Source organism: Schistocerca gregaria, chromosome X, assembly GCF_023897955.1.
Source record: "Schistocerca gregaria isolate iqSchGreg1 chromosome X, iqSchGreg1.2, whole genome shotgun sequence".
Taxonomy (NCBI): domain Eukaryota; kingdom Metazoa; phylum Arthropoda; class Insecta; order Orthoptera; family Acrididae; genus Schistocerca; species Schistocerca gregaria.
The window spans coordinates 674,794,156-674,807,332 of NC_064931.1; the positions used below are offsets into that span (position 1 = coordinate 674,794,156).

General features: G+C 36.4%; 1 pseudogene; it reads left to right on the forward strand.

Annotated features, from left to right (window-relative positions):
• Positions 1–277: 277 nt before the first annotated feature.
• LOC126298270 (glutaryl-CoA dehydrogenase, mitochondrial-like) overlaps positions 278–13,177 on the forward strand; it is a 62,195-nt pseudogene continuing 49,295 nt past the window's right edge.

The following is a 13,177-nucleotide window of genomic DNA, read 5'->3' on the forward strand; positions in this document are numbered from 1 at the left end:
CTGGTTCAAGTTGTGGACACTTCTGGATTGATTTAAATATCTCTGACCCTACATTAGTGATGAGGAAAGCTTTGCACCCAGCATCACCCAATACTTGATGTGAGATGAAGTGTTGTTCCAATATTGCTATAGCTGGACCATGACTAATTTCTGGTCAGACACTGGAGAGGGTGCTGGCAATATCTTAATATTTCGTGGTCATTTTCCTTGAGTTGCATATTTCATCACTACCTTATGTGATACATACGTAATTATAGATTTCTCTTTTATTTGCAATATGTTGAATAGTGATTCAAAAATGGAAGCATTTCAACAAGAAATTGGAGGTGACATGTAGCTTCAATTAACATTTGTAAAATAATTTATTTAAACTGTATATTTTTAATTTACAGGTAATTTTTCCTGAGAAGATCCACTGAACCTTGAGTCACAGCTTACAAAAGATGAAATCAGCATATGAGACAGTGTCCAAGCTTACTGCAGTGAGAAGCTGGCACCTCGTATTATTCTTGCTCATGGAAATGAAGGTATACTCTCACTTCTTTGATCAAACGTTCATAATAAGTTGTACTTTCTCCTGGGAATTTCCTTTTAAGATGGGACTGTTCATGCGGACAGAGAGGTTGTTATGGTTGGAAAGCCATGCCAGCACTGGCCATTGCACTGTTTACCAAGCTGAATAGGATACAGCAGATAAACCAGACAAAATGTTGCACACAAAAATGTCTCTCCCATCTGTTCTTTTCTTTACTCTTCCATATTATATATCCATAGAGTGTTACTCTGAGCTTAAGTCCAGATCTCTTACATGGCAGTGGCAGAAACAGGATCATTTCAAGAACTCTTATGCAATTTCCTATTGATAAACTGTATTCAGGACATGACTAATATGCATTCAGAGTATTTTAAAATATTTGTAGTGGTAGTAGTAGTAGAAGTAGTAGTAGTAATGCTTGTGATATTTATTAGACATTTCAGAGCAGACTGAAAGAATACCAAACCCCAGGTGCCTGTTTCATAAATGAAAATTGTGAACTTGGCTTGAGCAACACTGAAAATTGGAAAATACTTGCAAAATATTTTGATGAGCTTCTTAACTGTCTGGAAGCAATACATAATCTGGAATTCTCAAACACTCAGAAAAGTCTACATGATTTTCCTCTGAGTATCAAAGAAAATGAAAAATTAATTAGTACCTTAGGAAACAATAAAACTAGTGGCGAAGATGATATTACAGATGAATTTTTAAAATTGTCTGTACCAAAAATTAAAAAAATGAGCTGCAATTAATCTTTGAAGAAATCTGAAAAACAAAAAAGGCCAAGATAGTGAAAGCTAGCCTTGATAAATTGACAACATAAGAAAGGCAGTTAACAATATGTTAACAATAGCAGAGGTCCTTTGCTGCTGGTTGACATAAAATATTTCTCAAGATTGTACTAAACAGTGTGGAGACGACAGGCTAGACTTTTAGTTGAATATCAAGGTGGTTGTAGGAAGGGCAGATCATATTCTGAACGAATATTTAATCTGAAGTCAGTCGTTTGTCACAGATTATATAATACAAAAAATGTTGTCTTAATGCTTGTTGATTTTAGGAAGGCTTTTGATTCTGTTGACAGAGAAGCTATGAATAAAATTATCCAATAATTAGGTGTAAAGTCTAAATTAGCAAATGTAATTTGCGTAACACTTAAAGGCTCAATATCTAATGTGAAGTTTTGGAAGACATACATAGTTCTATTAAAATAAACTGAAGTATATAGCTAGATGATGGCCTGTACGCAGTTATTTTTAATTGCTTTTTAGAAGAAAACAGTGGGAATTGGAATGAAAAGTTGAATGAATGTAAGATTTCACCAATAAGATTGGGAGACAAAACAAAAATATTGGAATAAACTGTCTTCCATTTGCAGAAGACTTTGCTATACTCTCTGACAATGTGACATATGCTGTAAAACAAATTAATCTTTTTGAATAAATAGCCAGTAGAACCAGCTTAAGTTTTTCTGCAAATAAAAAACAAATTCGTAACAAACATAAAAAAATACAACAAAATTTCTGAAAACAGGTATTGATTAGGAAATGAGACACTTAAAGGAGTTTTGCTGTTTGGGGAGCAAAATAACTGATGATGGTTGAAGTAGAGAGGATATAAAATATAGACTGGTAATGGCAAGGATAGCTTTTCTGAGGAATAGAAATTTGTTAACATTGAGTATTGATTTAAGTGTCAGGAAGTCATTTCTGAAAATATTTGTATGGAGTGTAGCCATGTATGGAAATGAAACATAGCCGATAAATAGTTTAGACATGAAGAGAATAGAAGCTTTCAAAATGTGGTGCTACAGAATAATGCTTAAGTTTAGATGGTTAGATCACACAACTAATGAGGAGGTACTGAATATGATTGGGGAGAAGAGGAGTTTGTGGCACAACTTGACTAGAAGAAGGGATCGGTTGGTAGGACATGTTCTGAGGCATCAAGGGATCACCAATTTGGTACTGGAGGGTAGAATGGAGGGTAAAAATCGTAGAGGGAGACCAAGAGATGAATACACTAAGCAGATTCATAAGGATGTAGGCTGCAACAGGTACTGGGAGATGAAGTAGCTTGCACAGGATAGAGTAACATGGAGAGCTGCATCAAACCAGTCTCAGGACTGAAGACCACAACAACACCATGAATACTTGTCTTGATCTGTGTGTCAGGTTGTGTGTTCTACCATTTACTGCAAACAGGTCTGTGTTTTCTGACAAACTAGGCTGTTTATAGAATGTAAATACAGGTGCTATCTATTACACTGAGTACTTTGATAGATATACAGATTGTATTCTTACTCACTTTGTTATTTTTATTAGTCTCTTTAGCGGAGGGAGAATTTCTGCATGCCCTATATACCAACAGCCTACAGAGAAAGTGAATATAAAGCTAGTCTGATAACATGACACAACCACCATCAACCAATGGAACAAGAAATGACCCTAATATATGGGTCAATAAAAAGTACTTTTCCAAATACAATTAACTGTTATTTTCAGGGTATAGGTATAGATGTACAGTGATGCAATTATATTGGATGTATGACCACTTCCATAACAAATCTAATGTCATTCTATTAACAACATAGCTGCTGCATAAAGTGAGAAACACCAGACATTTAATTAATTTTACATTTGATTTGGTTGCCTGAGGTATGATTCTTTTCCACTGCGAATGTTGTGCTGTAGAAAAGTACCAAAAGTACTAGATGTGTAGAAGTACAGTAAATACAGGTTTTGTAAAAGTGAAAGAATTTGTGAGTAGATAAGTACTATATTAATTTGATTAACTGTATAAATTTATTTAGTTTACAGAAAATGATCCACCTTGTAATGATAGTCACTACAACAATTTGATCATAATTTCATTCCAGTATTTGACAGAGAGATTATGAAAGATTTTGGTGAACTAGGAATTCTGGTTGCTACCATTCAGGGGTATGGATGTGCTGGTATTTCCAATGTAGCTAGTGGACTGATGTGCCATGAGGTGGAACGGATTGGTAGTGGTTATCGATCTGCCATGAGTGTGCAGTCTTCCCTAGTTATGGGTCCAATTCATGATTTTGGTACACAACAACAAAAGGAAAGTTTCTTTCAAAGTTGGGTAAGCTGTGTTTTGTTTGTTCACTAAGTGTAAATTTTATTTGAGAAAAATATAGTAGAATTGTTGCCAACAGCTTTAAATATGTTTGATCACTTTCCTTATAACTTAAACATTATTAACAGCAAATAGATAGACAAGCACAAATGCATAATATCAGATTTGCAAGTATATTTATTTATCTATTTATTTGTTTGAATACATGACAGGAATGCTTAGTAAATCAATGTTGTGTTTGTACATGATAGTTTACTGAATATTTATCACTCTGCAAAAAAAAAAAAAAAAAAAAAAAAAAAAAAAAAAAAAAAAAAAAATGTGAAAAAGATAATTTACAGATAAGGGGTCAATGATAAATTCTGAAATGATATAAAACCCATATGTATTTAATTCTATTCATACAGCAATCATTAATTTCATCTCATAATGTACCCACACATATGGGTAGATTATATTTGCAACTCTTACAGAATCATGTTTGCATGCAACAGTTTTGAGTACTTCCTGTATCTATTCCAGAATAATTCCTCTGTTTGCTCTTTATATGATGTGATGTGGTATGAATGTGAGGGTGGGTGTGTGGGTGTGGGTGTGTGTGTGGGGGCTGGAGGGGGGGGAGGGGTGCTTGCACACACTTGACTCAGTATGTTTTCTTTTATTTTGAATGAATTGTTCTCTGTCTGCCCCAGGTAGCTTAGTGGTCAGTGCGCTGGAATGTCAGTCCTAAGGGTCCGGGTTCGATTCCTGGCTGGGTGGGAGATTTTCTCCACTCAGGGACTGGGTGTTGTGTTGCCCTAATCATCATCATTTCTTGCCCATCGATGAGCAAGTCGCTGAAGTGGCGTCAAATAGATAGACTTTCACCCAGCGAATGGTCTGCCTGACGGGAGACCCTAGTAACATGCATTTACATTCACATGTACCTTTAGAATTCTTCTGACACACTTAACACCCAAGACTGACCATTTGGCTGTATTGTCAAAGAAGTCTAATATTGACATAAGCCAGAGATGTATTCTTCCAATGCAGTCAAATAACATGGCCAGGTACATATTGTTAATAGTGCAAAACACACCAAAATGTATTTATATCCGATGTAAGAATGTACAGTCATACACACTTTTGTTACAAAATTCATTAATTCCAAGTCAATTATTGAGTAATGCACATTTATTTTTATGTTGTTGTGTTGAAGTTGCCTGTGTTATATGTTGCAGTAGTCTATTTATAAATAAGTTTTTGTTTGTTATTGCTAGAGTATTCTATGAATGTTGTTAAGGTTGTTGTATATGTCAATGTTGAAAGGTATTTTATTGTCACATGTTATTAGTAATAATAGTATTTATGAAATGAAATGTAGTGGTCACTGGTTTAAGATGGTCAGTAGACATGTTGTCTTTGAACAGTCAGAGAGTTGGTTTTGTGTGCCAGTTTTTGACAATATGTGTTTGTTGGGGAGATCAAAGGCATATGTGTTTGTTGGTGAGATCAAAGGCAATAAATGAACAAATCTGAGAATTATGAATAGAATAGTAGTGTAAAGCACACTTTAGCATTGTGATGCATGTATTAATGAAATCTTGGCATAGTGCTGTGGGCTTCATTACTTAAAGAGCAGCAAAAAATTTTGATGTTACAAGTTTTTGCTGGTGCCATAGTAGATCTGTGAATGTTGTGAAATTTTGCCCACTATGGTTACATGTCGTAGCATAACTTTAATAAGGTAATGATGAAATGGGTAGCCTTCAGAAGTGACCTAAAAACTGAGGAGTGGATGCACCAGCCATTTGATGGATGTAGTCATAATATGATCCGCTCAGTGGGTTTTTTCTTTAGTGTTCAATCCTGAGGTTGGTTTGCAGCAGTATGCCATACCCCGTCTGTTTCATTGCCTCTTCATTTCTGCATATGTAGCACATCCCATCATTCATAATGTGCTGCATTTGTGATGTCCTTGGTCATTCCCAGCAATCCCCCCCTTCAACATCTCCTTCTGTTATTGTTTAGATGATGTTATTGTTTCTTAAAATGTGGCCTATGAGTTTGCCTCTTCTTGTTTGGATGCACCTCCAGAGGGATCTGGTTCCCTCTGCTCTACCACAGTAGTTTCATGAACTTGTCTATAGCTTCCTGGATGTAAGTATTGAATATAGGAGGTATTGTGAGTATAAGAAGTATTGTGAGTTTAATGGCACTGCATTATTAGACAAACCTTCTCGAAGTCATATTTGGGCATTACCTGTGGCTTGTGAGAAAACACCTGCTTATTATGATAACCACTACACTATGATGTGACATCTCACAATGCTTTGGACCAGATGAGATGTGTGTTAGCTATAAAATTACTATGATTACCTCAGTACACTGCAAGCCATTCAGTGCCGGTACACAGCAGAGAAACCAGTGCAGAATATGCAGAGCGTCCTCATTTCTTCACAACATCTAGGGGAAGAGGTGATATTCTTCCCAGGTACTAGTGAATAGAGAGGCAATGAAGTAGTGTGTACTACATCCAAGGATGCCTGCTTAACATCTGCTGAGACACAATGTAACATTCCCCTATAACCAGTGATATTACTGTTGAGATATAGGAAGAAAGAGTGACTGGACGTGAGGGACAACAAGCTGCAACCTGGCCATTACGTAAGTCCTCGCAGCCACTGAGGTGGAATAACATCCTTTTGATGTGCATCTATATTCAGTACTGTCTCCTAACACATGTATTCCTCCTGTAATGCATGGTGCCTATGGTGTACAGATTGTAATATGTCACATTTTAACTGGTTGTTTTTTATACACACGCGAAAGGGCAAAACCTAGTTTACCAGTTGATCTGTCATCTACTTTAGCATTTGAGAAAGTGAATGTGGTATGACTTTCAAGATTCATAAAAAGGCAAAATGTAATGCCATTCTTACAGTCATTTGCTGTACTCTCATGTGGTCTGCATGATGTCCCTGTATCATTATTTGTGATTGTTACATTATGGTATTAACTAAATAGCCATTTCTGATGCTCTGTGCTGAGCCAACTATCCATCTTCAAAAAATTTGTAATTGTTCAGACATGTGTACCTGCTCCAGTTTCATGATGCAACAGCAATGAGGAGTCCAGTTTTCATGTCCATATTGCAGGAATGAAACAATTAATACTTGCTACTCTATCAGTTTATTGCTTATTCCTAGGCCATTATTGAGAAGACCCAATGGCAGATGTGTCCAAAGGCTGCATGGGTAGTACAGATTCTGTTTTCCATGTCCTTTACAGAGGTGCAGTATTCCAAGAGGATTCTTCAGACATTGATGTCTCTTGAGAAATTAAAGCCACACTAAGATTCCAGGACTGTTTTCTTCAAGACAGTCTCAAGTGTGTTCAGTAGTATTGAGCAAAGGTTTTACCTGTGATGAAGACCAGATATGTGCCTCAATAATTGAGCCAGATGCTGTGATTATCTTTCGTAAACATGGTGACTATCATAGACCTCCTGCATCACATAATTCTTGTAGTTCCTTTGCTTTCTGTTGCCACCGGTTGCTCTTTATTTCAGTTTCTTTGCACCAACATGTATTTTACATCTATTTGAAATGTATATTTTTAACTTTAATGAGTAGAACCAGGGCTTGAGATAGATTTCGCTTTTGGCATTGAGATTTAAACTTTCAAGTTGTTCTAGTCTTTTTCTTTTCTAGAAACTAGTGGTCTTTTTTTCTAGTAATACACAGGCGTTTTAAGTGTTGTCCATCCCAACTCTAATTCTTTTCTGGTGACTAGTGATGATGAGTGAGCTGGTCTGAAATAGTGTGTTGGTAGTCTGTGTTGACAGCTCATTTGAGATATTTTCATGTATCAAATCCTCTCCAAGAGGGGCACCGAGTGAGGTGGTACAGTGTTTAGCATGCTGTACTCAAATTTTGGACAATGACAGTTAAAATCCATGCCGATGCCTCCAAATGTAGGTTTTCTGTGGTCCCTGTAAATGACTTCAGGCAAATGCTGAGATGGTTCCTATGAAAAAGGGCATGGTTGATTTCCTCCCCATACTTTTGTGATCTGAGCTAGTGCTCAATCTCTACCGACCACACTGTCGATGGGATATTAAACTCTAATCTCTCTTCCTTTCTTCCAAGAGGGATTGGTGAAATGGCTGTGAGGCTTTCAGTGAGCAGAAAATCAAAGGTAATTTAGGTAATCCAATTGTTGAGGATGTTTACTGCCAGGTGATATGTCAGTTATTCACCATGATCTTAGCACTGTATATCAACGTACTGAACAAGTTTGTTCTGGAAATTGCACAAGTAAGTGGCTGTTGTGCTTTGACTAATACCTTTTTTTCATAGACTGAAACTACCTTTCTTCACCATAGATTTGTTATCCCCATGGAGCTGCATGTGTTACTGCACTGTTCAAAGTGTACCAACACATAGCTTTTTGCCCAACCTGTAGTGATGGCAGGATTTCATCTCTTCTGGGATTATCTCTAAGGTCACAAAGAAATTTGTAGACAGTGTATATGACTCTTCATTTGATACTGTGTGTCTTGAAACAAAATGATAAAGCTATGACAACATGAACCAGGAACAGTATGTTTACACAAACCAATGACGGATATCTGTTCAGTATCCTTTGCTTCTTATGATGCTACCTAGCTGGACATTGTGGTTGAAATGTCATTGTGACAACAGTGTGCATTTAGAATCACATACTAAGTGAAATGCTCCCCATGGGCACTTACTGAACAAAAGAAACATGAAGGGTGGGAGAACTAGCTTTGCCTTCCCAGCCACCACTTTGGGTGTTTCCTTGTACAGTAGCCAGAGGACAGCAGCACATCCATTTTTGGACAAGGAATAAAGAACTGACAGTAAGATGAGCACTGATCCCATTACTGTTCTTCTGGAAGTACTGAAGAAGGTGAGACAGTGGTTAAGAGACTGGAGTAACACTAAGAAGGTTGGGTATAAAATCTTCTCCTAGCCATTCAGATTTTTGGTTTTCATGGTATTTGTAAATTACTTAAGGCAAATGCCAGATGGTTTGTTTGAAAAAGTTGCAGGCAATTTCCCATCCCATCTTTCTCCTAACTGATCTTGTGCACCATCTCAAAAGACCTTGCAGCTTCTGATGCATTAACCTGTACCTTCATTTTCTTACAATGAAACTGTTTTAATTCAGTCTGACATGCGTGTACTGTGTCCTGTGCCCACCTCCATGCTGTACCCAGTAACTAATGTCAGCTCCAGTTGAGTTTATTGTCACAAGTTTGAATTTATTATGCTTCTTTCTGTTATGGTTACCTAGGCTGAAGTTGTGTTGGCTGGGATCTTGATTTCTCTGAGTTTGAATTGTGATCTGTTCCTGCATAACTGTCCATGTACATCTTTAGTATGTCATGTACATTTTCCACTCCATTTTTAACCGTACTTGTGGCAGTCTAATCAATGTAGTTTTTGTGGGCTTGAATTATACATATTTCTAGTGTCTGATAAATTAAACAGCGTTTGTATACAAAATTGAAGGAAAAGCTTTGTTACAATTGAAGAATCTGAGAAACTGTATGCAACAGCATACCAGCCAGACTATTTAAACAGTTCCATACATGGAATATGTATGCCACCTATAATTAAAAGAAATTTTGTGTGTAGATCGACATGGAAAATGGGCACAAATAAACATTTTTTTGAACCAAAATTCTGTGTCACAATGTTTTATGCTGGAACTCTGTAGCAGAAGAATTGCCAGAAACTCAAACTTAAAACAGTAACTTCAACTGAAACCCAGGTTATTTGCTTAACACAGTGTGGAAGTGGATACTGCACATTGAGAGGCATGCTGGACTGTGTGAAAACAGTTTAAAATATATGGCATATGGACTGGTGCCCAGGTAAGTTTCATTCTAGAATGTTTGGTTTGAGTGGAGATTGATGGTTGGATGTTACCACATATTTCAGCTGTTAGCATTATTTCCATGGACATTCAAACTGCCTGCCTCATCTTCTGCGTTTCAAAAGCTTTGTATCCTCCACCTTGTTGTAGATGGTGTAATCCTTAAACCTTAACAGTCCATTTTTCTCGTGACATTCATAGTTTAGATGGTTGTGAAAAGCTTAGATTCTAGATTTTAGTGACACAACTTGGCTAATAAGAAGACTTTTCCATGACTGTGTCTATTACAGTTAACAACACATGGAGTGAAAAAAAACTAAATATTCAGAATTAATTTACACATTCTAACATACGTGAGTAACTGCCAGTACACGTCTGTTTCTCTATTCTTTAGCAAAAGGTGAGCTTATTGATTGCTTTGGCCTGACTGAACCAGACCATGGAAGTGATATAGCTGGATTACAAACGAGAGCAAAGTACTCAGCGGCTACTAAATCATATTTCCTTACTGGAAGCAAGACATGTTAAGTTGGTCACTGCTGTGGGACTTTTTCAGTAATTTTTATTAGTAATTTGAAACGTGTGTTACTAGGTATGAAGCATAGTATTGCTGGTGGTGTTCATGTTTCTAATGCAAGCTTGTCATTGCATATTGTGTGTGAAATTATCAAAAAATTGCCCTGATTTAAAATTTCATTGTCTACCTATTTACATTGATTTAAAATTTGTTCATGCTTTGCAGAAACCCATACATATTATGAGACCTATATTTTATCTTCTCTGTGAATAAAACAATGTAGTTAATGCAGAGAGAGAGAAGGATGAGGGAGAGAGAGAGAGAGAGAGAGAGAGAGAGAGAGAGAGAGAGAGAGAGAGAGAGTGGGTGGGCACATGTGCAATATACTAGCGAGAATGTACTGTGTCTCAGCCTTTTGATTTTTACTGTGCTTCATAGCATTTATTACCAGAAGACAATCTACAGCAAATGCAAAAGTTGCAGACACAAATAGCTCTTCTGGTGTTTAATAATCACAAAACAGTGCAACACTACTTATATCACTGAAATATGGATAGTATTATTTCTCAGTGAAGAGAAAGTGTGACAAGTTGAATGATTTACAAGTACAAAACCTCACGAGAAAGGCAAATTTGGACTGTAAAACGGCACTTGTATTTATGATAATAGATGATTCATTGTCAGTTTTGCACAGCAATATTTGCATGCCTATTTTGATCTGTCACAGGCAACAAATTTCAGGCTTTCATCTACAAGTATCCACTAGATATTCTGACAGTCATCAAGCATAGAATTTACAGTTTGTGCCAAAGAAAAGGAGATTCAGGAATTACAGATGAATATATGTATGTAATATGCAGAGGTCAAGAAGTCATTGAAGTCCAAGGAATTACCAATTCAGCTTTTTTTACCATATTATCTGTTTGAGGTATTTCACTCTGTGAATCTCTGCTTTTGTGCGGAAAATATGAAATTTTGTATACTTAAAAGTACCATGCAATAAGCGAATGCTTTACTAGAATATTTTGTTCATCATCTGGCAATCCACAAGAAAAAAGTTCTCAGAATAAAAAACATCAAAATATATATCTTACCAAACAAATAGAAGCATAGAAGTATTACTTCAATTGAATGTCATTCTCTTCTCCTCCCCGCCCTCCACCCAATTCTCTCTCTCTCTCTCTCTCTCTCACACACACACACACACACACACACACAGACAGACAAATGGTTCAAATGGCTCTGAGCACTATGGGACTTAACAGCTGAGGTCATCAGCCCCTAGTACTTAGATCTACTTAAACCTAAATAACCTAAGAACATCATACACATCCATGCCCGAGGCAGGATTCTAACCTGCGACTGTAGCGGTCGCGCGGTTCCAGACTGCAGTGCCTGGAAGCACTCGGCCACCACGGCCGGCCACACACAGACACACATACACACACTTGTGGTAAGTAGGAGGTGTCATGGGGCAGACAGAACTCCCAGACATTCATCTAAGTGGCCAGCATGTAGCCATACATGAAAGTTATAACAATCTAATTCCCATCAAGATTTACATTAACTTTCAGTAACAATCTCAAGGAAAGTATTTATAAAATTAACTTCCCAACACAGAAACATTTCATTTCATTTTTTATTGGTCATTTTAATCATTTGTTGTACACAGTATAAAATATGACATTGGACAAGTCATTGTGATTTGCAATACATATTTTTGAAACATACAGGTATATTTACATTGATTTAGACTTAATATTATCACAGCTGAAAATTTGGCTTTCATACCTGATATTTAACACAGGTAATTCAATCAGGTTTTTTTACATAAATCTTTTGATTGACATTTCAGTCATTCTTTTTTTAATATCTGGCAACAAATTTTTATGTTTCAAGATATTCATCTATACTCTAACAACACCTTTGCAATAAATATTTATGGACTGCAGTTTTAAATTTTGAAGTGTATTTTATTGTTTTAATATTATTAATTAGCTTATTGTAGAGTCTGTTTTGTGTTTGTAGTGGTCCATTCTGTTTCAGTGTTATGTATGCATGTTGAATATGTATATCCTACTTTCTCTTTGAGTTATGCAGATGGATAGTCTGGTTAATTGATACAAGATTGTTGCTGTTTTCTAAGAATTGCCTAACAAATAGTATCACTTTTAAGATATACAGAAACAGTAGCGGAAGGGTGTTAAGTTTACTAAATGAGGGCTTATGTGAGCTTCTTGAAGCAGCATTTTCTGTGGCTCTTACAATTCTCTTTTGGCATATAAAACAACTTCTGCTTGAAGATGTATTTCTTCAATAGATTATGCTATATCACAATAAGGATTCTGCCTGGGCAAAATGTACATTTTTAGTGTGTATTTTGATGTGCAACCAGAAAGAATTTTGAAAGTCTAGCAAATCTAATTCAATTTATTTGTAATGTATTTTGCATGTTGAACCCATCTTAGACCTTCTTGTTCCATATTCAAAGAAATTTTGTGGAGCTCACGTTTCAAGAGTCCTGGTGAACAACTCTATGTCTGGTGTTCGTGGACATTTATTTTTCACTGTGTGTAAGTTTATTGTAACTGTTTTTTACTGTATTTATTGCTAAACTGTTTCAAGAAAAACAGTCCGTATTGTGGGTGGTACACTTTTTAATCTCATGCAGTAATTCTTCTCTGGTCCTTCCTTTTACTATCAAATTTGTGTAATCTGTGAATTTTATATAGTTATGGCATGGATTGGTTAGTTCCAAGTCATTCACAAAGAGTAGCAACAGAGTTGGCCCTAGAATGGAGCCTTGTGGTACACCGTACCTAACGCTCTGCTTTTCTGAGCAGTCGGACTTTATCTTGTTCCCTTCTTGGATAGCAAGCTCAACTAATTGCTCTCTGTTTTGGAGATACGGTTTTGTCCATTCATAGGCTGGGCCACTGATACTGACAGATTCACGTTTCTTAAGTAACATGTTGTGATTGATGACATCAAATGATTTAGAGGGGTCTAAAAATATGCTGAAATATGCTCTTTGCTGTCTATAGCACTTAAGGCTTCATTTAGAAATGCAAAAATATCCGTCTCAGTAGATTTAGATTTTTTGAATCCATGTTGCATATTAAGAAATTTCT